The following is a 25403-nucleotide window of genomic DNA, read 5'->3' as shown; positions in this document are numbered from 1 at the left end:
AAAAAAATCTTTTTATAGAGATGTTTCCAGGAAGAAAATTCTGGGCTAGTGACTTATTTAAAACTTGTTCTAGCCAGGTGCTGATGGCTCACACCTATAATTCTAACCACTCAGGAGGCTGAGATCTGAGGATTGCGGTTTGAAGCTAGACTGGGTAGGAAAATTCATGAGACTCTTATCTCCAGTTAAACACCAAAAAAGTCAGAAATGGAACAGTGGCTCAAGTGGTAGAGGATAAACCTTGAATACAAAAGCTCAGGGCCAGTGCCCAGGCTCTGAGTTCAAACCCTATGACCAGCACTAAAAAAGCCAACCAACCAAACCAACCAAAACAACCAAGGCCAATCAACTAAAATTTTTTTCTAAATCACTTGTGTCTTGATGGTTGGAAGGATAAACCAGTGAGCAGAGCCAAGGATTGGGTAGAATTCTGAATAAAATTAAGATTCTAAGTCCTCTCCATCACAAACAAAGAAAGGGCGATATAAAGCAAGCAAGGCACTTGTAATTTGAAGGCTGGGGACAAGATACCTGGGCCAAATAGGGGATAGAGAGGAACCAGCTGTGTAGATGGTCACACTATTTAAGTTCACTAACCTGTTGGGGAAAGACCATAGGAAAGGAATGATCCCAGGTGCCCAGCAGATCACACTATCATTCTCTTCTTGTCCTGTTTCCTGCTACAAGTGTAGTGTGGAGCTGGGACACAGCTGGGTGGAGCTGCCACTCCTCCAGCCACTCTTCCTTAGCTGTTTCCCACCAGGGCACCACCATGGACAGTTCCTGATTAGTCTGGATGGGGGGATGCAGGGGTTGAGGTTCTCTCTCTCTTCCTCCCTCCCTCTCTCTCCTTCCCTCCATCTCTCCCTCTCTTGTTCCCTCCCTCTCCTCCCTCTCTCTCTCCCCTTCCCTCCCTCCCTCTTCTCTCTCTCTCTCTCTCTCTCTCTCTCTTTCTCTCTCTCTCTCTCTCTGTTAGATTTGACTTACAGTGGAAATGGGAGGTTTGAAAGATGGGCAGATAGAAAAATGGAGGAAAAGGAGAAGGACATTTTATGAATTCCTATTAATATTTGGAGACATGAAGCCAGATAGTGGTGCCTGGATAAATGGCATTGCTTCAGTTACTACGTAAAAGTACTTTTGCTCTTCATAGGCATTATGTGGGGTTTTCTTTTACTTTGCTTTTCCTTCCCTTCCTTTCCTTTCCTCTTTCTTTCTTTCTCTCTCTCTCTCTTTTTCTTTCTTTCTTCTTTCTTTCTTTCTTTCTTTCTTTCTTTCTTTCTTTCTTTCTTTCTTTCTTTCTTTCTTTCTTTCTTTCTTTTTTCCTTTTCTTCCTTTTCCCTCCCCTTCCCTTCTCTTTTGTATCAACTTGCTTTTCAGTGATTAGTGAGATCTGATGTACATTCAGCTAAAATGGCATTGATTTACTGTTTTAACTCATACTATGTCTCTGTCCTATAACTGTTTGTTCTAATAGGCTATTCATTTTACACTGAAATACAATATAAACATTGTGTTTGGCCTTTCTCCAATCTGTTCTGCCAACTACCAGAGGCAATGTGTAAACAATTTAAACTCATTATGAATTCTCTTTGAAAAAGTCTTTAAGTCTTTATTTTATAGTAGTGTTTTTCTTTCTTTTTAAAATTAATATTGATTTTAAGGAACTAGTTTATGGTTCTAAACAATTGACTAATAAGATTAAATAATATTGGGTTATAATCCATTGTATAAAGTAAATATCAATACTGATTCAAAATAAAAATCAGTTAGCCAATAAATGAGAGGAAGAAGATGGATAAATATGAACAGAAGAATTGCTAATCATTCTAAAATTTCATCCAGTTTTAGTATTAGTTCAAATTAAGTTACTAAAAGTAAACAAGGCAAACATCAATTATAAAAAAAACCAGGACACTTTAGAGGAGTTTTAATATCTCATTGTAGCCAGCCAAACATTGGAAAGCTTTGTGAAGTTGGAGACAGACAATCTGTCCTTAAAAAGCTATAAAATGATATAAAATGATGTCTGGAACTTTGTGTCTTGGACAGCAGTAGCTGCTGTCGATCTTTCCTTTCCATTGTAAGTGATTTTTTAAGCCTGTAATCCTGTGATATAGATCTCTGCTGATGCCTTAGGACCTTTTTATTTTCTGTGCTCAGTGGAAACTGAGAATGCAGTTCTTGTGCTTTGATGATGTCTAAGAGAACATCCCTATCTCCTCCTGCCAGTATTATTTTATGGGCTTTCAAAACTATACTTTTTTTTCCTAAGGGGGGGGGGAAACACTTTTAGGAAAGTTAAAAACAAACAAACAAACACTAAACAAAACATATTGGTTATTTATTCTCCAAAGGCTGTTTCCATGTCCCTTTTGGTGAACCTTTTGGCAGACCAACAAATTTAAAAGTGTGAAGGGTCAGGGCATGTCTGGAGAAAGGCATGGGTGTGTGAAGGGGAGGGATTGCTAAACTCTAACGAGGCTCAGACTGCAGCCTCTCACCTGCTTCCTCCTAGAGGAGAGATTATGTTTATCCAGCGGCTTTGTCCTGTGTTCGCAGGGCTTGTGAAGAGTTTATATTCACATAAAACTTAATGTGTGTTTATCTGTGCTGTCTTTTCATGGGAAATAGTTTAGCATTATTGCCTTATTTATTTCAGTGGGACAGGATACATTATTGAACTACTAACCAGTTACTTTCCTTCTTTTGTTCTATTTGAGGAATATAGTTTGGCTCTGTTTTCTTCATGTAGGGATTTTTGTCAGATGGAAAAAAGAAACAGCTCTCTACCCTTTTATACCCTCTTCTCCCTTTCCCTCCCTCCCCTCCCCTGCCTCTCCCTCTTTTCTCCCTCCCCTCCCTTTATCACCTTATTGATTAGTCCTGTCCTTCCTGAAAAACCCAAGGTGACTGAAGGGGAGAGAGGCTCGTGAGCAAAGGATGTAAAATGGAGGCACGGATGCCCAGCTTTTCTTTTGCTTTTAGTGAATATGTAGGCCCAAGTAAGGAGTCAGCATTTTTCAGCACAAACAGTTTTGAAGTATCTGTTCTGCCACTCTGTTTTTCTTTTTTGCATTCATTGATTCTGGTGCCACTGGGGACTGGAGGGGATTGTGCGTAATGACTACGATGAAAATGCAGGCTTGGTGCTGTAGTAAGTTGATTAAAAAGCAATAAAACAGCAAAATTTCTTGGACACCTGCGCTTGTGAACCAAGACCTGTAGTGGCTGCACTAAAATTAATTCATGGCTAATCAATTTGAAGGGGAAATATTGATCTTTCACACCAAAGACAAATGTTTGAGTTAAACTCCTCACCTAAAAAAGAACCTGCACATAACTTCTATCAAGTGGGAAGAAGTAAAGTGTGTAAATAAATATATAGGTTTTGTATTTCTCCACAATGTCAGGGGTATTAGAGAATATATACATCTTAAAAATTCTGCAACTTACAAATCATTTTCGGTAAAGTTTGACCGTGAGTGAAGGTGAGCTATCAATGTTACTACTCTGTTTTTCTTCCTTTTTTCATCTATCAATGCACTTTCCTATGAGACAGAAGAGTTGGAGTTTGACCCTCAATTCTTAACCTTTGTCTTGGATCAGTCTTTTTACTCTGAATGTGGAAAATGAAGGCATAGCAGGTCTTTGAGCCCATCAATTTTGGAGGCTGAGCCTGAGGAGTTGGTCTGGGGACATGTGGTTGCCAAGCTCCTGGGCTTGCTCTAAGGTCCTGGCCTCACATTTTGACTTTTGCTACTTACTGGCTTTATAGTTTTTGGTTTAATTTTCCTCACCATCAGTTTCCTACACTGGAGAATGTTTGTACTGTTTTATGAACATTGAACCAATGGTATATGTTGTATGCTTTGTAAGTCATAAAGAACATGTCCATATTTAATGTATTACTAATACTAATTTACTTTCTGGCTAAGGTTTTTTCAGAGTGATAATACTAAGATTTTGAGTCCTAAACACGTCCATTAGTAACTAGTTAGAGTATAAAAAAGTAAAAAGAAACAAGAGACAACAGGATGAGGTCTTGGAAAGACAGAGCAGCAAAACAGCATATGTCAGATTTATTTTAATATAACTCTTTTGAATTACATGCAGATTGTGTTTTTACATGCAGTTCTTACTGGGATATTTATGTTTCCACAGATTTTTTTTTTAATCTGTCAGTTATGTCATTTGCTTTCTTAAATATTAAGTTTATAGTTACATAACTAAAAATCCATCTTTAGAACAAAAATAGCTTCTAGCCACTTAATAATTTATTATTTGTATACCCAACAAGTTGAATAAAAACATTAGCACTTTGGGCAGACTTCTATTCAAGGTCAATTCCTATTTACCAAATATAGTCAAATGTAATGATCAATCACTGAAAATAATAGAGCTACAGTGAAACTATTATATGAAAAATTAAAAAAATGAAAATTTACGGTTGTGATGGTGGAATGTTTTTTCTTTTCTGTAAACTCTACCTACCAACAAACATTAGGACACCTTTTGATGAATGAGGAAGGGATTAGGGAATACATGTTGGCAATTATAGTATAATAGCACATCCATTTCATTGTGCTACTGAAAAAAGAAGGCATTCTAACACTTAGGTGATAGTTTGGTGGCAAGAAAACTGGAGAAGTCCATCAGAAAGATTTCTTGGTGTATATTTGTTACTTATCAATTCTCTCCTTCCCTCCCTCCTTTCTTTTCTCCCTTATTTCACTCTCCTTCTGTCTCATTCCCTTTCCTGTTCCCTCCCTCCTTTGCTACCTTCCTTCCTTCCTTTTTTATTTCCTTTGCTTCTCTCACATCTTCTATTTTCTTCTAATGAATAGCTTTGTTTAGAAATCATTGACATTAACTTATACATCTTTAAGATATACAACTTCATGAAGAGGTAGGCATGGGAGGGAGGGGGAAGGGAGAAATGTTGGCTGATAGCTACAAAGTTTCCATCATGCAAGATGATTAAGTTCTGGAGACCTAATATACAGAATGGTGACCAAAGTTAAAACACTCTAGTGTTTGCTTAAAATATTCTGAAAGGATAGATTTTGTAATGTTCACACAATGTGCATATACAACATTGGTGAGCCAAGCAGAGATACATATCTGGACTGTGGTGATTCATACTTTCTTTAGCACACCTTCCCGGTGTGTCTGCTATAGTCTAAGCACTCAGAGTGCAGGGAGATCAAGGAGCTAATGCGTCCCCCTTCCTGAGGTTTACACTTAAAAAGACGGCATCTACACTGCTGTTCTCATTTTCTTCATGCTTGCTGTCAACCTTCATTAGTAATGTAGGCTACTGTAGACTAGTTCTACCTGTTTCCCCGGATGTCAACGTTTTCTATTTTTTTTTTTTTAGCATTTGCTAAATTAACTTTTCCAATATATTATCAGCTGATTTTTCTGCACACCAAGGAAGATAGTAGTACCTGACTCATATAGTTTTTGTAAAATGAAATAAAACCTACAAGTAAAGACTTACTGCAGTAAGAATGTATTAAATGGGTCTATGTTATTTATACACCTCTGTTGTCTCCTTCTCTACTAGGGAGTAATTCCTCATTCATCTCTCACTGGAACGTCTCTGAGGTTTTAGTCAGACCTAGCATAGGACACATTAGCACAGCTCTGTTTAGTTTAGACTTTATAGTATAATTGGCTTCCTATTATGATACATACACAAAATGATTCAATCTCCCCAAAGAATGATCTTTCTCATATCAGTATGTGCCATCTTGAGTACTAAGAGCTTGGAATCAAATTGATGCGCATGCTTAGCCACAAGGAGTGGTAGCCATTCTTTACACCAGAAGAGCAGCTGTTATCCTAGGCCTTAGGAAGTACTTTAACACTAAGAACTGAAGGCCTAACTCAGCTACCCACATCAAATCCCAGCATGGAGCCAAAAACTACTAGACAGAAACAAAAGCACACTTAATCTGTCCTGCCAGAATTAGGAAAACTTTTCTTTAGATTTCGACTTAGACTTCTTTAAACCTAGACTTCTGATAAACTGTGGGAGGTTCAAGAAAGCCAGATGTCTTAGTCTGTTTCCTATTGTTGGAGCAGAGTACCTGCGGCTGGGTACTGTGTAAAACAATGAGGTCTGTTGGGTTCTGGAATCGGAGAAGTTCAAGATCAGAGAGCCACATCTGGTGAGGGCCTTGGGCTTCTATTGTAACACAGCATACATCAGAAGGGCACAGGCCACAGAGACAAAGCATAAGAGACAGCCTTGCCCTATAGCAGCCTGCTCTGAGGTAGCCAGTCTAGTCCCAAGAGAATGGCACTGAACCATTCGTGAGAGATTCATTCCTATGACCCAAACATCTTCCACTAGGTCCCATCTCTTAATATGGCTGCATTGATGAATTAAAGTTCTACTATTAGAACTTTTCAGACACATACTCCAAAGTGGGAAGTATAGTCTACCACAAGCCCGGTTTTGTGTCTGTCTCCTGTCTGGTATAAAGTTGTCTTGACCTGTCAGAGGGAAACCAAAGGCAGAGAACAAAGGCTCTGGGCCAGAAAGTACGGAGAAGAAATCTTACTTCAATTCCTTCTTGACTGTGCAAATGTGGTCCAGTGAACCTCTCTGAGCTTCTGTGGCCTCATTCTAAAAGGAGGCATCGCTGATCACAGCCAGCTTCTTTGGTCATCTAATTTCAGAAAGGTGTGGTCCTTTCCATCAGAGCAAAGAGCTCAGTTGTGATTATTTACTCCAGGTCAACTCCCTCTAATCTGTGTGAAAGCAGGGAGACCGAGTTCCCATATTGGATTCTTAACTATTTATTGCTGAACAGAGGAATGAAGGACTTTTTGTGTTTTGAGGATTTCATGAGATAACTTACAGGGGGTGTTTAAGAGCCTTCTTTGCCTTCTGTCTCCAAAGTTATGCTCATCAAGTGCCTGAAGTTCCAGTATTGCTTCTACATTTATAGAATAAGATGTACATAATAGACATTCTGCAAATATGTAGAGAAACTGAAAATGAGCAAATCAAGGACTATAGATGCTTATTCATCAAATCAACCAATTCAGCCAAAATGCCAATTTGCATCCAGTAATTGGGATGGATGATACACAATAGGCTCTGGCCATGGAATAGTGGCCAGAGAGAACTGGTTGATTTTGTAAAAACTAGTAGTCTCAATTTCTATTTGGAGGCGGAACTGATTACTGACAATGTAGAGGGATTACATGGATTTGTGTCAATTATATCCTAGACAAGATTGTGTCTGAGGAGGCAGGGAAAATGCTGCTCAGGAGTGCTGGGCAGTTTACTTCATTTCATCCAACCAACTCAGTATTTCAGCTGTGGGTGATTTTCGGTCCCAATTATGTAGTTGATTGCTTTAATTTTTTTTTACTTCCTTGTGCATGTCTAGACATCATTAGAATTTATAGAAAAGATGAGAGAATTTAAGTGACAAGCTCATTTCCACAGTTCAGGACTTTATGAAGAGAATAACTCGAGGAACTTAGTCCTTTCTAAAACAATTCAAATAAAACAAGCCATATGATGTATCAGTTGAAGAAAAGGTGTTTGGCTTGCCAGCCAGTGGATATGGGATAAATGAAGAAATATAGTTGCAGTCAGTTTTTGTGATGGCCTTCAGGACATGCCTCTTTAGTCTTGTTATTTTAAAGCGTTATCTAGACATAATGAAGTTTGGTTTTGGTTATCTTGGAATTTGAACTCAGGCCCTTGTACTGGATAGATCAAGTGTCCTACCACTTGAACCCTGTACCCAGACCCTTTTTGCTTTCATTATTCTTGAATAAGGTCTCACCTTTCCCCCACGATGTCCTGAACCAAAGCCATAATCCTTCTGTTTATACTGTGTGTGCTGCTGGAATGACTGGACTGGTGTGCATGACCGAATCCAGCTTTTTATTGATGGAGATGGAGTCTCATGAACTTTTTGCCCTGGCAGACTCTGAACCACAATCCTCCTGATCTCAGCCTCCCCAAGAATTATAGGGACCAGCCATTGTGCTTCGCTAACAATAAAAATATTTTAATGGTTGCTCTAGAACATGATCTAAAGAGACTCAGAGTGGACTGCGTGCCTTTGATAGTTTTCTTCAAAGCTGCCTTCTTTTTGTGATCTTCTTACTTTGTTGCCTACTCTGCTCTTCCTGAACGTGTTACTTTCAGCTATGCTTTCTTAAAGACTAAAAAAAAGATGGAAATGACACAAACCAAACACATCAAGTGCCTCATGAAAAATTGTTTTTTTTTTTAAAGTACAAACCTGTTAAGAATGTAAACCATAGGTTATTGTTGACAGTTAAATATACTTGTAGGTTTTTTTAAAACCACACCAAAGGTTATTTTAGCTTTGGCATAGTCAGCTCTATTGGCCTGGTCTCAAGTTTTGCATCTGGGTGTTTGCTTGTTTGTTTTGGTTCCTTTGTAAACTGTAAAATGAAACTGATGGAATTAAGAGCATACTTGAGTGTGATTTCATATATCATTTGTTGGCACATTCAGAGTTTAAATGAGACATTACTACAATAAATACTTGGAATAACCAACTTATCAGAGAACAAGATTTATTTTGGCTCACCATCTTGGAAGTTCCAGTCTATGACTGATTGTCTGTGTTCCTCTGGGTGTGTTACGAAAGAAGCATGCAACAGAGCAAAACACCAGAATTGCCAGGGAGTGAATGATAGAAAAAGAAGAGGTTGAGGTTGCAGTAACCCTGCCAGAGCATTCCCCAATGGCATAAAGACATCACACTAAGTTTTACCTTCTATGGACTCCATTACCTAAGCCGCACCTTGGGAACCAAGCCTGTAAACATACAGGCCGGTCAGCTGACATTCAAGATCCAAACTAGAGCACATTTATTTTATTGTATGAAATGAAAGGTGAAATTGCATTCTAAATGATTTTTTTTAAATAGTAAAATTTGCCAAGAGGCTAGCATCAGCCTGTAATCCCAAAGACTCAGAAGGTGGAGGGAGGAGACTTCAGTCTAAGGCCTAGGTGAAAGTGTGAGATTGCAGGCTAGGGACCCAAAAGCAAAAACAAAAAACAAAACTAGGGGTGTGGCTCAAGTGGCAGAGTGCTTGCTTAGTAAGGATGACATCTATAGTTCTATCTTCAGTACAGAAGAAAAAGCAAGCAAGAGAAAAAGAGAAAGACAAAAGAAAAAAGCTAGGGAGGAATGAAAGGAGAGAGGGAGGGAAAGAGGAAAGAAGGAAGGAAGCAAGGAAGGAAGGAAAACCACCTCTTCTAAACATTGTACTAATAGATGCTTGTGATTAAGGACTAAATGTAAAATTACTGTTGGCAAATAAAATCTAGCATAAAATTTGGCAACACTGATTTGCCCAAAACCAATGTAGAAATGCGTGGCAGGTGAAAAGAGCCATATTGTATGTTGACCCACTGTTTTCCAATCCAGTGTATCCTTTCATTCAGAAACATTTGCTGAGTACCTGCTACCTACCAGGAACCAGTGCTGCACTGTCAACTTTAGGAATTGGAAAGTAAAGAGCCCATTGTCCTAATTCTACGGGCAACTTCTTGTAAGCAAGACAAATGTATGGGTCATTCTTGTCCAGTGTTCTGGTTACTTTTATGAAGAAAACTCCAGGGCTTATGCATCAGTTCCTCTCTCAGGTAGATTCTTTGCCCAAGATAAGGATTAATGAGACTGGTGAATTCATCAGCAATATTCAGAATTTAACCATTGAGGTGACTCTGTGTGATCAAGCAACATGGGATATATTTCTAGATGAGGAGGCTACAGTCTTCCTAAATCATAATTTATGGAAGGGACACCTACCTCTTGAGTTCAAGGCAGTGTTCATAGCTGTGGTGAAGATGAGTTTCTATGATGAAGACTTTCTGAAGAGTAATGAACAATTTCTGGGCTCCTTGCCAGTTTTCTAGGACTCCTTTCATGCTGTGTCTCACACTTACATGTGATATTTTTGAACAAACAAGAATTAAATTGTATTTACCACCTATAAGATTAACATACAATGCTGGGCATCAGTGGCTCATGCCTGTAATCCTAGCTACTCAGGAGGCTGAGATCTGAGGATCGAGGTTCAAAGCTGGGGCAAGAAAGTCTGTGAGACTCTTATCTCCAATAAACCAACCAAAAACCCAGAAGTGGGGCTGTGTCTCAAGTGGTAGAGCGCTAGCCTTGAGCTGAAGAGCTGAGGGACAGCACCCAGGCCCAGAGTTCAAGCCCCACGACTGACAAAAAAAAAAGATTAATATACAAACAACAGCAACCACAAATGTATCTACAGAATACCAGCCAGGGTGTGAGTGTTTGTAAGGTAGGACTTGTCATTCATCACTTCATTATTCATCAATGAATACAAATGCCTATAGAATACTGTCAAAAAATACGTTGGACCAAAAGTTTTAAATTTGGCAATTTGGGGCCACCTAAAAGTATCACATAAGTTACCTAAAATCATGCGACTCTCTTCCCTATTGTATCATACCCCTGTTACTGTCTTGTAATACCTGCAGATATAAGTACCTAAACCAACTTGGGAAGGAAAAAAAATGTTAAAAATTGGACTGACGATGAAAGCTGAAAAAAATGTTGAAATTTGGAGAAAATATTTTTTGTATATATTTTTTATTGTAAAAATACTATACAGAGGGGTTACAGTTACATGAGTAAGGTAATAATTTTATCAAAAGGAAAAGACATGGAGTCTTATTCTCTGTCACTCACATGGAGAATCAATACATTAATTTTGTAGGAGGGGGAATGTAGATACAAATATTTCCTGTAATTATGATTGGAAATTTGTTATGTATATTTTGTGACTTGGATGAGTTTATCACTTGCTCTTTTTTTTTTCTTTGTTGTTGATCATGGGGCTTGAACTCAGGGCCTGGGTACTATCTCTGAGCTTTTCTTCTTAAGGATAAAGCTCTACCAGTTTGAGCCACAGATCCATTTTCAGTTTTTAGGTGGTTAATTGGAGATAAGAATCTTACAGACTTTCCTGCCGGGGCTGGCTTTCAACTATGATTCTCAGATCTCAACCTCTAACGTGGCGTGAGCCACTAGCACCTGGCTCACCTACTATTAAGTTTTTGTTTCTTAAGCAAAATGATGATAATTGTTGCTTTTGCATTTAAGGTTTTCATAAGGATTAAATGGGACAATGTTTGTAAGTCTCCACCTTAGCAAAACTTTGGAATATGCAATTGTAAATTAATACGATAAAAGTGACACTCGATTCATCATCAGCAGGTCGTGTATTTTTGACACTACTTATGAGTTTGTCCTTACTGTCTTCTGCTAGAACATTTGGAAGTCTACCAATTAGCGCCAAAGTACATTTTCTGAAAAGAAAGGAATCTATTAAGCATGTCTTCAAAATAAATATGGTGGGGCTAGCCAGTGATATGAGTAAAATCAAATAATGCATGAGACCCATCATGTGATCTTTTTTAGTGACACATAACATAGACTGAAAGTCTCTGAATTTTGTGGTGACAAACTATGTGAACCTATTACTCTAGTCAGTGCAGAGTATCAGTAGGTTATATGAATTCTATTTCTCAAAGGTAATTTCCCTAAGCTAAACATTTTTAAATGTTCAGATCATGTTCAGAATCTTGGGAGAAAAAAAATCTCTTCCAAAGAGCCAAGATAAAAATAATATAACCACAGTAATGAAAAATGATAGAGATGACCCATTTATATGTTGCCTACAAGAAATCTGTGGGGTATAACAAAGGTAGTAATTAGAGGAACATTTATAGTAGTAAATGTCATCTCCTTTGGAAAAGAAGAATGCTCCCAAATTAATTATACCAGATCCCATAATTAAAAACAAGAAAAATGAGAGCAAATGAAACCCGAAGTATGGAGAAGAGAGAAAATAATGAGATCTAAGAGAAAAATCAATAAAATTGAAACAAAATCAGTAGAGAAAAATTAATGCAGCCAAAGCCTGATTTGTTGAGATCAATAAAATTTACAAGCCTCTAGCTAGAGGCAAGAACATAGAATAATAAAAGATGAGCTATCAATATCAAGAATGAAGTAGGTGTCATTACTGGGGATTGATTCTCATATTAGAAAGAAAATATGGGAAAGGGATGATAGCAATCCAGATACACTGTACTTATAAATTGACATGTTGAATAGGAACCCCTTGTACAACTACTTAAAGATAATAAAATATAATTAATAATAATATATGGGAATTAATAAGAACAACTTTATGTAAATTAATTGCATAACTTACAACATCAACAGGATCCTTAAAAAACAGTCTCCCAAGCTTCATTCCAGATGAAATACATGATCAGACTAACTCTGAACCTATCAGAGAAGATAATTACACAGTTTAAAATCATTCCACAAAGAAAAATAGTAGTAAAATCTGGGCTGGGAAGGTGGCTCAGTGGTAGAGTGCTTGTCTTGTATGCATGAGGCCCTGGGTTCAATTCCTCAGCACCACATAAGCAAAAAGCCAGAAATGGCGCTGTGGCTCAAGTGGTAGAGCGCTAGCCTTGAGCTGAAGAGCTGAGGGACAGTGCCCAGGCCCAGAGTTCAGGCCCTACGATTGGACCCTTCCCCCCACAAAAAAAGAAAAATAGTAGTAAAATCTACCTATTTAAAGAACTACGAATTTTGTCCAAAATATTTCAAAAAATTAAAGAGAACAGATTTTTCCCCTAGAGATCATCCTGGAGGAATACAACCTTGCTCATTTACGATAAGCCAAAAAGTAAATGAATTAGTATTGCATTCAGCCAGTAAATTTCTAGTGATTTATTTTTTTACAATAGCAATAAGAAATTAATAAAGCTGGTAATAAACATATAAAAGTTTAAACACATTTATGAAAACATCAAAATAAGAAAGTCACACACATAAAAGTCAAATATTACTAAAATGAAATTAAAGACCTAAATGAATGGAATACTATACCAAATTTCTTATGGATTAAGAGTCTCAATATTTTTAAGATAGCAATATTTTACAAACTGAGCTATGAATTCAGTGGGATCCCAAGCAAAATTCCGTGAGAACTTATAAAAATTGAAAATCTAGTTCTACTTATTTGAAAATGTCGAGACTAATATGGTTCAAGTAGCTTTCAAAGGTAGAACAAACTGGGTGACTTAAACTACATAAATTTGAGATTTTATTGCAAAGTACAGGCATGAAATCAATGTAGTATGGATTCACTTATGCATTGTTAGATGAATGTATTGAAAGGAGTAACTGAGAAGTAGAATCATTATTTGTGGTCACTTTAAGTTTTAAAAGTTACCACTAATGTATTTCAGTGGTAAAGTGCTTGTTTAACATCTATAAGGCCCTGAGTTTGATCTCTAGTACCACAAACACCCTTGACAGGTAAAATTTTATAAAAGGCTAGTGTGGAAAGACTAACAAATCGTGCTAGCAAAAGCTGGTTATCTACTTATAAAAAGTTAATCTACACTTGGATTTAGGCCTTGTACTGTATATAAAAACTAACTCAAAATGGATCATCTACCTAATTGCAAAACCTAAATATATACAATTCTAGCAGATAATATAAGAAAAAGTGTTTTGAGACTTTGTGGAGATCTTATAGGACTATCTCAAGTTTGATCCACAAAACCTGATGTATTAGTGTTTGCCAAAATTAAGATTTCTGCTCAATAAAAAGCACAGTTAAGAGAACAAAAACAACACTTTTTCTGAATGAAAATATTTTCAAGTTACATACCATATGAAGAATTTACATCATATGAAGAACTCCTGAAGGTTAACAATAAGAAACCAAATTATTTGACCAAAGGCAAGGCAAACAGACATACTACATCAAGAATGCTGGATAGTAAGAAAGTATTTGAAATTATGCTCATTAGAAAAATGCGAAATAAAAGCATAATGAGATACTACTCTGTATTTATTAGACTGTATAACTTGAACAAATCAATCTTACCAAATGATGACAAGTCTGCAGAGCAATCAAAACTCTTGTTTACTCCTTTCGTGAATGTCAAAATGGCTAATGACTTTGCATCACAGTTTGCCAATGCTGAAATTTAAACATATCATATGACCCAGCCATTCTAACCCTAGATATTTATACATTATAAATAAAACCATATATCCATATTTATGTAGAAATGCTTATATCTCTCTAATTTATAAGAGCCTAAACCACAAAATAATCCAAAAATATTCATTAACTCACAGATAAACAATTGTAGTATGTCTATATAATGAAATTGATGCAGCAATAAGGGAATTAACTTCTGATACACACCATGACAGAAATAGATCTTAGAATAATTATCCTAAGCAAAATTAACCAAATGTAAAATGGCATGCTGTATAATTCCATTTATAGAGAAAATGTGAAGCAATTGATAGCAAAGGCTTCATTGTTTGCTTGGTAATAGACAGCAGTAGGGCAGAACCAATAGAGAGGGACTAAAATGGTGCCAATGGGGGGGGATAGTTTTTAATAAAATCTTAATATTGATGATGGTTTCATCAGTGTATATAAACAGTACACTTTAAACACATCCAATTTGTTGTGTGTTAATTACTTATCAATGATATTTAAAACACCTCCTTTGACCTAAGAAGGAAAAGTCTTTTACCTGTCAGAGCAGGTTGTTCCCCAGCTATTGTGGAACCCAGGGTTGATCAAGGCCGTGAAAGTCCTCTGAGCTCTGATTCTGGGAAGGAGTATTAAAGTGAGCACCGGTGGGCATGGCTGTGGATGTACCTTCCCTCCCCATAGAAACAATTTTCTCCCTCATTCTTTCTGTGTTTGGTCTTAGTGATACTCAGGACCACCTAAGAGTGTTTCCTTCTATCTTCCATTCTCTCCCCTTTCAAATGTTAAGGTGGTCTTTACTATTTTAATTTATGTTTGGATTTTCTGTTTTAAATTTACTAATTTGAATGACTACAATCTCCTACAAGGAAAGACAGGCAAATTAAAGTAGATGTTCCTGTCAGTATCACCTAGGTGGCTATTGTTGATACACAGGCCTTGGGCAGCATGTTGAATGTCAGTTATTCACAGCAGCAAAAAGATCACAGAACCAAAGACAAAGTCCAAACCGCATCTGGAGACACCCAGCATCATAACTAGAAGTTAGGTGTGAGGATGAAATTTATCATCTTAGAAATAAGGGTTGGGATGCTGGGGAGGGGAAAATACGGTGGTTATTACATAGTTTAGTAGCTAGAAGAAAAATCATAGGATGGACATGAATCGAGGAAGGACACATCTTTTGTCATAAATAGGGACAAGTAGTCTGGAAGGACCTTCAACCTTTTTCAGTGTTATCTTTAAATAGTTGAACAAAGGAGTTGCGATTTAATAAAGCAGTTTATGAATTCAGTATATCTTGATCAGTGTCATCCCTTTCAACATTCTCACCCCTCCCTGCTGTACCCACCCCTTTCTCCACTCTTCTTAGTTTTGTAGGTTATACGTTGGATTCTTGTTTGCATTTTCCCTTTCTTCTCTTCATTTGTCTACCCTGTTTCCTTGACCCCACTCCACCCCTTTTGGATACCTTCTTCCTGGTGTTTTATTTTGGTGAACTTTGATTTTGACTTGCTAAGGATTTGAGAGCTCCCTTGAATCTACCATATTTCAGTTAGTACATTCGTATACACTTGTGTACCACCCAACATATTTACTTATGGGTTTGGAACTTCCTTTATCAAAGTGTTGATTGCATGCTGCACTCATGAGTCATCTGGGTCAGAAGACACAGGAGACAAGGCTTATAATAGTAGATTCGGGCAATGCTTTTAATTTTCTACTCACTGAGTAACTGAAGTGATTCATCTTAGTCTAAAGACTTCGGCTGGAGTCAATGACTTTTCTGAGTTTTTCATTTTGACAGGTTGTCAGACAGGATATTATTATTAAATACGCCCTCCTCCTCCCCCTCCTTTTCCTCCTCCCTCTCTCTCTCCTTCCTTTTCCTCTTCCTCTTCTTCTTTTCTTCTTTTGTTTGTAGAAATAAATTATCTCATAACTGTAATAGGAGAAAGAGACCAAAAAGAGAACAAGAAGAGAAAAAAAGGATGGGAAATAATTTAAAATATTTAAAGATATGCATAGTGAAGTGTGTCATATAAATGGAATACTCACACTGGAAGAGAGTCCCTCTGGTAAGGATGGATCTTGTATTTATAAGGCCAGAAGACCAGCATTATATGCCTTCTTTACTAAGAATAAAATACTTAAAAAATTCAGAACCTACTATCATCTCAAAGTTTGAAATTTAAAAGTGATAAAGATTAAAAATACAAGCCGGGCGCCGGTGGCTCACGCCTGTAATTCTAGCTACTCAGGTGAAGATCGCGGTTCAAAGCCAGTCCCGGCAGGAAAGTCCGTGAGACTCTTATCTTCAATAAACCACTAGAAAACCAGAAGTGGCGCTGTGGCGCCAGCGGTAGAGCCTTGAGCAGAAGCTCTGCACTATCCCAATTAGTTGTGACTTTGGTTTGGCAGACGTAAGTGGAACAATCACAATTTTACAGGAGACACTATCTTTTCTACCTTGGTTCCAAAGAAAGAAGGTGAAGTTGTAGGAAAACCTCAAATCCTTCATTGTTCTTCTGGGTTGTTGCTCTGTTGCTCTGTTGTGGCCAATGGTTCTCTAACAATGTGCTTACTGTAGCTTTCTCAGGGTTAAGGAAGAGGTAGAAACATTTTTTTAAAAAAAATCTCATAACCTTGGAATGTTAAAAATGTTTTTATTGTAATGTTGCCTGAAATGTTCAAATAAAACTACATGTGTACTACTTATCTTTTTAGCTGTCAAGATATAAGACAAAATTTTAATACCAACAAGACTTTAAAGTCAGTAAAATTCCAATGGACTCCATCAGTTCGATGTAATCCATTATGCTGTACTCCAAGAACAAAATTGGATATTACAATGGAACAGGTGCACAAATTTTTGCTAAGGAATATTCTACAACAATAATTCCTTCTTTGTCATCCAAATGATAGGACTTTGTGGGATTTAGGGGCAAATGGCAAAGTTTGAAAATCTTGTCTAATTTTTTTTTGGAATAGGACTTTGGACAGTTATATTTTTATTATTTTCATTTGTGAAATGGGCATATGAAATAGATAATACATACTCATCTCCCAGTTTAGTTTTGAGAGGAATTAGAATGTTTAACACATAATAACTGTTAGTTCTTTATTTGGTCTGACAGTGAGAAAAACTCAAACAGAAACACTTGGCTAGCTTCTACCTTTCTCTAGACTGACCTCAAACTCACTTGCTTCTGGCTCCCAAGTAAAATAGCTGGAATTATAGGCATGAACTATCATGTCTAATTCTAAAGTTTCTTTCTGATAAATGTGCCTCATTAACATTTTCATCCTTTACTTGTTAATGTTTCCAATAATTTCAATGTATATAATTTAAAACTCTCTACAGTATTGAACTTTTGGTCTTCAGCAGTAAACTGACTTTGTATCATTAAATGAAGTAAACAATATGCTGCTGTGTTTTCATTGCAAATTGGTAGAGTCAGACGAGAATTCCAAGTATACTGGAATGATAGTAAGAACACACATGTTAATAACTAAGACTTTTTTGATGTAATTACTTAAGTAGTCTGCTTAATCCCTTATTAAGAAATTAAGAGTGAAAAAGCTAGTTATAGGCTTCAAATCTAAGAATACTTCACATATAATTTTTCAAAATTATTCAACAATTATTTGAGCATTTAAGCAACAAAAAGTCCATATTAACTGAAGCAGAGTCAATGAAAGGACCACGGAGTGGGGGACTCCCAAGAATTCAAATAAATGTAAAACTCCAAATATGAGTCAGTGCATGTTCCCAAGGTTTAAAAATTACTTTAGCAAAATTTTCTGATGTGCTCAAGCAAAGAAAACAAAATTCTAGGTGTTAAATAATCTGATATTCAGCCAGAATGGAAGCTACTTCAGGTCTTATGCAATCAAAACTTGGCACAGTTCTTTGGCTGGGTGAGAATAAGAACTATTAATAAACACAAAATTAGGAACAATTACTTAAACTACCCCTGAGTGCCATGGTTGATTTATTTAAAGAAAACTTTTTGTCTTTTTCCTTTTATCTGTTAGTGAAAGAGTGCCAAGAAGCCCTCAGGGTGTTCACTGAAGCTACTCAAGAAATAAGAAAAAAAATTAAAAATCAAAATAAAAAGGAAAAAGAAGTGGAGATTAGGAAGAACGTCTGATCTCCAATGCTTAACTCTGTTGGGAAGACTAGAAAGTATTTTCATTTGGCCAAGCATTTATTGAGGTTCAAATACAAAGCAAGATAAAAGTCTTCTTTTGGAAAAAGTTGGCATTCACATTTTATAAAAATGAAAATGTTGAGGTCCCATTGCCCTCTTTCATTCATGGAACATTTTCCCTTTGTACTGTTTACTACAACTAATCAAACATTTATTCCTGTGTGTTTTGCTAAGTCCTAAGTGCTCTGAGGGGAAAGTGTCTCTCTTCCTTTACTTGCCTGCTTTGGCTCAGCAAAATGGCTGCCACCTCAATAGGTCTAGCCAAGATTCACTGCATCAGTGAACGAAGCAAACAAAGTGACAATTGACTCCACACCCATGATTCCCAGAGGATGTTTATTTTAGCAATTAAGAAAAGCCACACAAGATTTTGTGGAAAAGGATGAAAATCACCAATATGAGAAGAGAGACTCTTTATTCTGAGCTGGCAAGGGCAACAGCCACCATTATTTGCATATGTCTAAGACTCAGGGGCAGAGAAGAAAGCAAGAAAGCTTTATACTAGAAATAAAAGGATGGCTTTGGGTATGTCCTGATTGGAGCTATCAGCCTGGGATATGTGAAGACAAGCTTAGAAGTGGAAGGCATATTTTTAGCTTCCTTTGGTTGGTCTTGAGTTGGGAGAGGAGATAAAGTTTCTGAGAGCTGGTGGTGATTGGCTGAGTCTTGTCATTTTCTAGGCTAATTACTGTAGAAGTCATGGTTTGGCTTCTCTGGTTGGTTTCTTGCTGGCAGAAGTTGTGGGTCAGAGTTCTATCATATATGGCCTGGTCATTGTCCAGTTGTATATTCAGTTACTTTTCTTAGTATTCCTCCAATATATGAGGATTTTAAGATCTCATTTTCTGTGCCCTATGCTCAATTTTTATCGCCAGCATCAGCTATGTGGTGGGTATTTAATAAATAATTGGTGGATGATGAGAAATGTGAAGAGATCGGAAATCTAATATTTTGGACACACACTGGTATAAATAATGTCCCTAAAATCAATTTTCACTGATTCTTTTTGCCCTTTAAAAAAGTGTGGCTACTAGGATTAAATGGTGGTTTCGGCTATACTTCTATTGGTAATGTTGACTTGAGGTGATTGTTTTGTGAATGTTTATGTTCCTTTGTAAGAGTAATAAGACAAGTATTTTTTTTTTCTTTTCAGTATTGGGGTTGGATCTCAGGGCAGTGTGCTTATTAGACAGGAGCTCTCTTGATTAAGCCACATCACCAGCCTCTTTTGCACTAGTTACTTTTGAAATAGGGTCTTGCTCTTTATTCAAGCTGTCTGGACTGTGATCCTTTAGTTTATGTTGGGAAGACAGGCATGAATTTCCATGCCCAACATTTTCTATTGAGATTGGGGGGCAGGATCTTATAAACAAATGCTCCTTCCTCAGGTTGTTCTTGAACTATGATCCTCCTGATGTGCTCAGGTGTGAGTCACTGTGCTTGGTTGCATGTATTTTCCACAACCTGTTTGTTCCTCATTGGCCCAACATAAAAGTATCTGACTGAGCTAAAAATAAACCTATTCATCTATTTATTCACCAATTTTTATTGATGTTGCTCTATGCAGACAATAAGCTAGGGGTTACTCACTATTGAACAGCTCCCAATTATTGCCTTTGGTCACTTTGGGAGATAGAAAACTTAATTGATTCCATGTGTAATAGGTATACATAACTATTTAAATTTAATAACATTTCTCTAAAAACATTTACCTGGCCTAATTCTCACAACTATGTGCCAACAATGCTATCATTAACTTCTCAAAACCCAAATGATCTGTAAGTTCATCTCAGGAAGAGTGCTTCCACATAATCAGGCACTAAGATGCATTTCAATGCTGAATGTTTGTTAGTATTTTTCTCCAGTTCTGTCTGAGCTCTGTGACCTTGGTAAGTGCTGAACCCTGTGGGAATCACGGTTTCTTCCTTCATAAACTGGGCTTACCTCATGAGATTGCTCTGAGGCTCAAACAAGTTAATATGTGTGAAAAAACAATATAAATATCAAGGGTAATTATGGTTATTATTAGAAACAATTATGGTCATTAGGTTAAAATGAGGGTACTGGGAACAAGAGCTGTTTGGAGATCTAGATAATAATTTTTACTTTGTATAGAGTCTAATAGGACTTAGCATAGGGTAAATAAAGAAGCATAAAAATACAAAGCATAATCGATGGTAATAAGATATAACCTTTCTCATACTTCCAAATCATTTATTTCAAGCTGTTTTTAGGATTGAAGTGAACTAATTGGATGAGAGAGAGCTCTCAGGAAGAAATTGCTTTCCTGCCTGCCTTTGTGATTCAAGGTATGTCCTGAGGTTTTATTCTTTGCAAAGATCAACATGGAAAAGGAAAATCCTTGCTTGCTAACTCAGGTGGCTTCCTGATAAGTTTTGGTTCTTTTTCTTCATTTAGGCATAAAAAGATAATAGCATCCCTGGGGCTAGCACTGGATAGAGAAAGAGTAGATGTAAATGACTGGTCCATGGCTATGTGAAGGACTGGCCTCCATTAAGCTGCCATAGTCTAGTAGGTAGCCTCACACTGAGTATGGCTGTCCAATGCTTGATACATGGAGAATCTGGGTAGAATGAACAGTCACTGTGTACTGTTTGATTTCAAAGGCTTAATATTAAAAAACGGAAATATGCAATTTATTTAATTTATTTTTTATTTTACATTGGCCTATGTTATATTGTTTTAGATGTATTGGGTTGAAATATATTATAAAAAAATTAATTTCAACCAGGTGCTGGAGGTGAGATCTGTGGATCATGGCTCAAAGCCAGTCTGGGCAGAAAAATCTGGAAGATTCTTCTCTCCAACAAACTACCTAAAAACAAGCCAGAAGTAGAATTGTGGCTCCAGTGGTAGAGTGATATCCTTGAGCAAAAGAAGCTCAAGGACGGTGCTCAGGCCCTGAGTTCAAGCCTCAGGATTGGCACAAAAGAAAAATAAATTTCACTTTTGTTTCTTCTTTCTTGAATGTGGCTACTGGAAAATGTAAAACTACATGCATGCCTTGCATTTGAGGCACCCATTCTCTTGCTACTGTGTAGAGTACTATAAGATATAAAGTGCTTTAAAAGCCTGGATAGGCTTTGGATCCATTTCCTCTCTCCACATTCATTCTTCCTATTCCTTTCTTCCAAAAGGCACTAACTCAGAGGCTAAAGAAAATCTCTTGGTGATTACCTGGAAAATGAGTCCTCAATCACGTTTTCCTCCTGTCCTCATTCTTTGCCCTTGCTCCATTGAAGAGGAGACACATATTTGGTACAATGACCTAGCAGAATCCCATGAACATTCCTTCAGTTCACAAATATTCAGGAACTGTGAGATGACTTCTGTTTAGTTTGAGGTGATTGGTCTCTGTTCGTATGTGGCAGAAGCACAATTTATTAGTACTTTTTTTCCCCAAGGACTAATTTAATTTTCTCTTCCACTACACAATTCCACTTAAGTACCTTGCCTGACCACAAATCTGTACCACCAGGAGGCCCTCTGAAAGAAACAGATTTAAGCCCCCTTTCTTCCTCCAATGTACCCCCTTTGCCCTCACTAGGAAAAAGCAATAAAATCAAAGAACAGGGATTTGTAGATCTCTGTTTGAAGGTTAACAGAAGGAGGAAAGATGTTCAGAATGATTTAGACTTACTCAGAATGAAGTTCTGGGATTACAGGGCTTTGTGCACATGATGTTATAGGAATGGTGATAGGCACCGGTGACAGGGCAGAAACCCCTTCCTTCATTCAACTTATGTTCTATTATGAGGAGACAGGCAATAAATAAGATGCTAAATAATAATTTTCATGGAGGTCCTGTGATGAATCTTTCACAGATGTAAAATGAGCACATGTTAAAAACTACATTCAACTCATTAGTCAACAAGTTAGCAGTAAGATTGTTAAGACAAAGCTAAAGATCACTCAGATTAGGCACACAGTCAGTGTTAGTGTAAGATTGCACTCAAAAGAAAAACCATGAGGTTACAATTGCCATTGCGTGCTTCAGAATCCACCTGTTGGTTGTTAAACTTTCTTGTGTTCAAAGTTCTTCCAACGTTGCTATTAAGAGGGATATATATATATATATGTATATATATACATGTATGGATATATCTACATATGTATCTACTTATATTCATACTTGTATATATATATATATATATATATATATAAATATTTTAAAATTTTCTAACACAAAAACAACAATAGGAATTGTCAACTGTGTTTCAGACTGGCTGTGCCATGATAACTACTCTGTCTTAAGGTACCAAGACCCTGCAAACAAAGTTTTTTTGTTTTGTTTTTTTCCCCCCTTCAGTCATGAGGCTTGAACTCTGAGCCTGGGCTCTATCCCTCATTTCTTCAGCTCAAGGCAAATGCTCTACCACTGGAGCCACAGCGCCACTTCTGGTTTTCTGGTGGTTTATTGGAGATAAGAGTCTCATGGACTTTCCTGCCCAGGCTGGCTTTGAACCGTGATCCTCAGATCTCAGACTCCTTAGTAGCTAGGATTATGGCATGAGCCACCAGCGCCCCGCTCAAAGTTTTTAAGAAAGGAAACATTTTCATTTTACTGTACCAGAAAATCTAAGAGAAAGCGCGCGGGAAATCTACAATCCACTTTCATTTATTTAGCTGCCATAGTTCTTTAAAACCATCTCCGGTACCTGTGTGGGTCTATGAGTTCATGGTACTCTGCCCGGGTATTGCTCCCTGGGAATCTTTTCTCCTTTGACAATTGGAGCACTTATCTGTGTCAGCAGCAGAGTCAGCCCTCACCATTCAGAGTCTCATACTTGTGAACTGGCTTGCTCCCTAAAATGTATTTGTACTTCTAATACCAAGACTTGTGGTACTTTTGTCATCCTCTCTGGAGACATACAGAGGTACAAATGATTTGACTTGTTTGATATACACCATCCAATATGAGGTCAAACAGGACATTGTTCTGGCTTCTTGTTTCAGCTTTCACAGTGTGCATGAGTGTCTTTTCTTTGTTTTTTTTTTTTTTTTTTTTTTTTTTTTGTCGGCCGTGGGGCTTGAACTCTGGGCCTGGGCGCTGTCCCTCAGCTCTTCAGCTCAAGGCGAGCGCTCTACCACTTGAGCTACAGCGCCACTTCCGGTTTTCTGGTGGTTTATTGGAGATAGGAGTCTCACGGTCTCTCCTGCCCGGGCTGGCTTTGAACCGCGATCCTCAGATCTCAGCCTCCTGAGTAGCTAGGATTACAGGCGTGAGCCACCAGCGCCCGGCCCATGAGTGTCTTTTCATAGTCCATTTAGTGCCATATTTCTGGGAATTTTTTATTGTTGATTCCATTGCTTAAAGCGGCTCCCAGGTGCTGAAGTGCTGTCTGATGTTCTTAAACTCACAAAGGCTGTGATGCACCTTCTGGAGAAAATATGTATACTGGATGAACTTCATTCAGGTAGGAGTTATGGTGCTGTTGGCCATGAATTCAATGGTAATGAATCAACAATACATATGAGGTAAAGTGTCTTCCCCTATGACCCAGCAATCCCACTTTTGGGCATTTACCCAAATGTTCACAGACAAGACCATACTAAAGCTACCAGCACAACTATGTTTATTGCAGCATTATTTACCATAGCTAAGATATGGAACCAGCCCAGATGCCCCTCAGTAGATGAATGGATCAAGAAAATGTGGTATATATACACAATGGAATTCTATGCCTCCATCAGAAAGAATGACATTGCCCCATTTGTTAGGAAATGGAAAAACTTGGAAAAAAGTATATTAAGTGAAGTAAGCCAGGCCCAAAGAAACATAGGTCCCATGGTTTCCCTTATTTGCAATAACTATTATATGTCTGAGTCAAGCAGAAAAGGTCAGATAAGTTGACGTTAGGGAAATGAACCCTAAGATATGTATTCAAATGTTTTTTTTCTTTCATGCGATTGTTTCTAACACATTTATAAGATTATTTCTTTGTTGCTTTGTATGTCCCTTCCCCACGGTATAACCCCTGCTTTCACTGTATTTGATGTCGGTATAATTTGTGGAGGGAAAACAAATCATTTAAATAGGGATACAGGTGGACCCATTGCAACAATGAGATGTACAAGTCCTTATGTTGAAAACCAACTTTACAACTTTGGTGGTGGGGGGGGAGGATTGGGTGGGGGAAACAGGGGGAGGATGGTAAGGGGAAACAAAGGAGGAGGCTACAATGCTTGATAAGAAATGTACTCACTATCTTGCCCATGTAATTGTAAGCCCTCTGTACAGTATTTTCACAATAAAAATAAAACAGCAACAGAAGACAGAAGGAAAAAGCAAAAAAAAAACCAAAAAACAAACCACAAATGAACTAAAGTCACATGTTCATGAGTTGACAAAAATGTGATAGAGGCGTGCAGGAACTTAACCTACCGTTTCTTTAGGAGCAATGGCTCAGTGCTTGCTAAGTCAGTGTTTGTGATGACTGCAGGATATAATTACTGTGGAAAACAGGGAATGGTTAAATGTGGTTTATATATCTTTAGGTTCTAGGGAAGGATAAACCTCAATATACGTCTGTTTAATAGAATGGTAAGAGTTCACTTACTGCAAACCAGGACAGTGGCACAGAACCCAGGGGAAGAAAAGAGTTTATTAGGCCTAGTTTGGGGGATATTTTTTCTCTTGGTTGGTCGGGGAAGTTACGACATTGTAGAAAAGTCTGAACACAGCAAAGACTGTAGCTAGGAAAATGGAAGCGACTCTGGAATGGATGGATTGCATTTCTGGCTAGGCCCGCCATTATTTCAATGTTTTGTTTTGGTAAGAGAATATATTTTACCTCTTTAGGCCTCAGTCACGTTGGATGCCATCTGAGACAACTCGCTAGCTTGATGTTTAAGGGTTTGTGAGCTTAGAAAGTGAAGAGAGGGAACCAGCATTCTTGAGATGAAGCCAAAGCAGCATTCCATGAACTCTGCTTCCCACGAGGCCCAAGTGCACAGGTAGAGAAAAACCACAGGAGTTTTCCTGTCTGAATTCTGCCTTCCCATGACAGTCCATGGACTGTTCCTCAGAGGATGTGTGTTCTGATCAAACCTTCTGATACCTGAAGGAGCCAT

Source organism: Dipodomys merriami, unplaced genomic scaffold, assembly GCF_024711535.1.
Source record: "Dipodomys merriami isolate MVZ:Mamm:240054 unplaced genomic scaffold, mDipMer1.0.p SCAF_2, whole genome shotgun sequence".
Lineage (NCBI taxonomy): Eukaryota > Metazoa > Chordata > Mammalia > Rodentia > Heteromyidae > Dipodomys > Dipodomys merriami.
Note: the sequence above shows the minus strand (reverse complement) of the source record.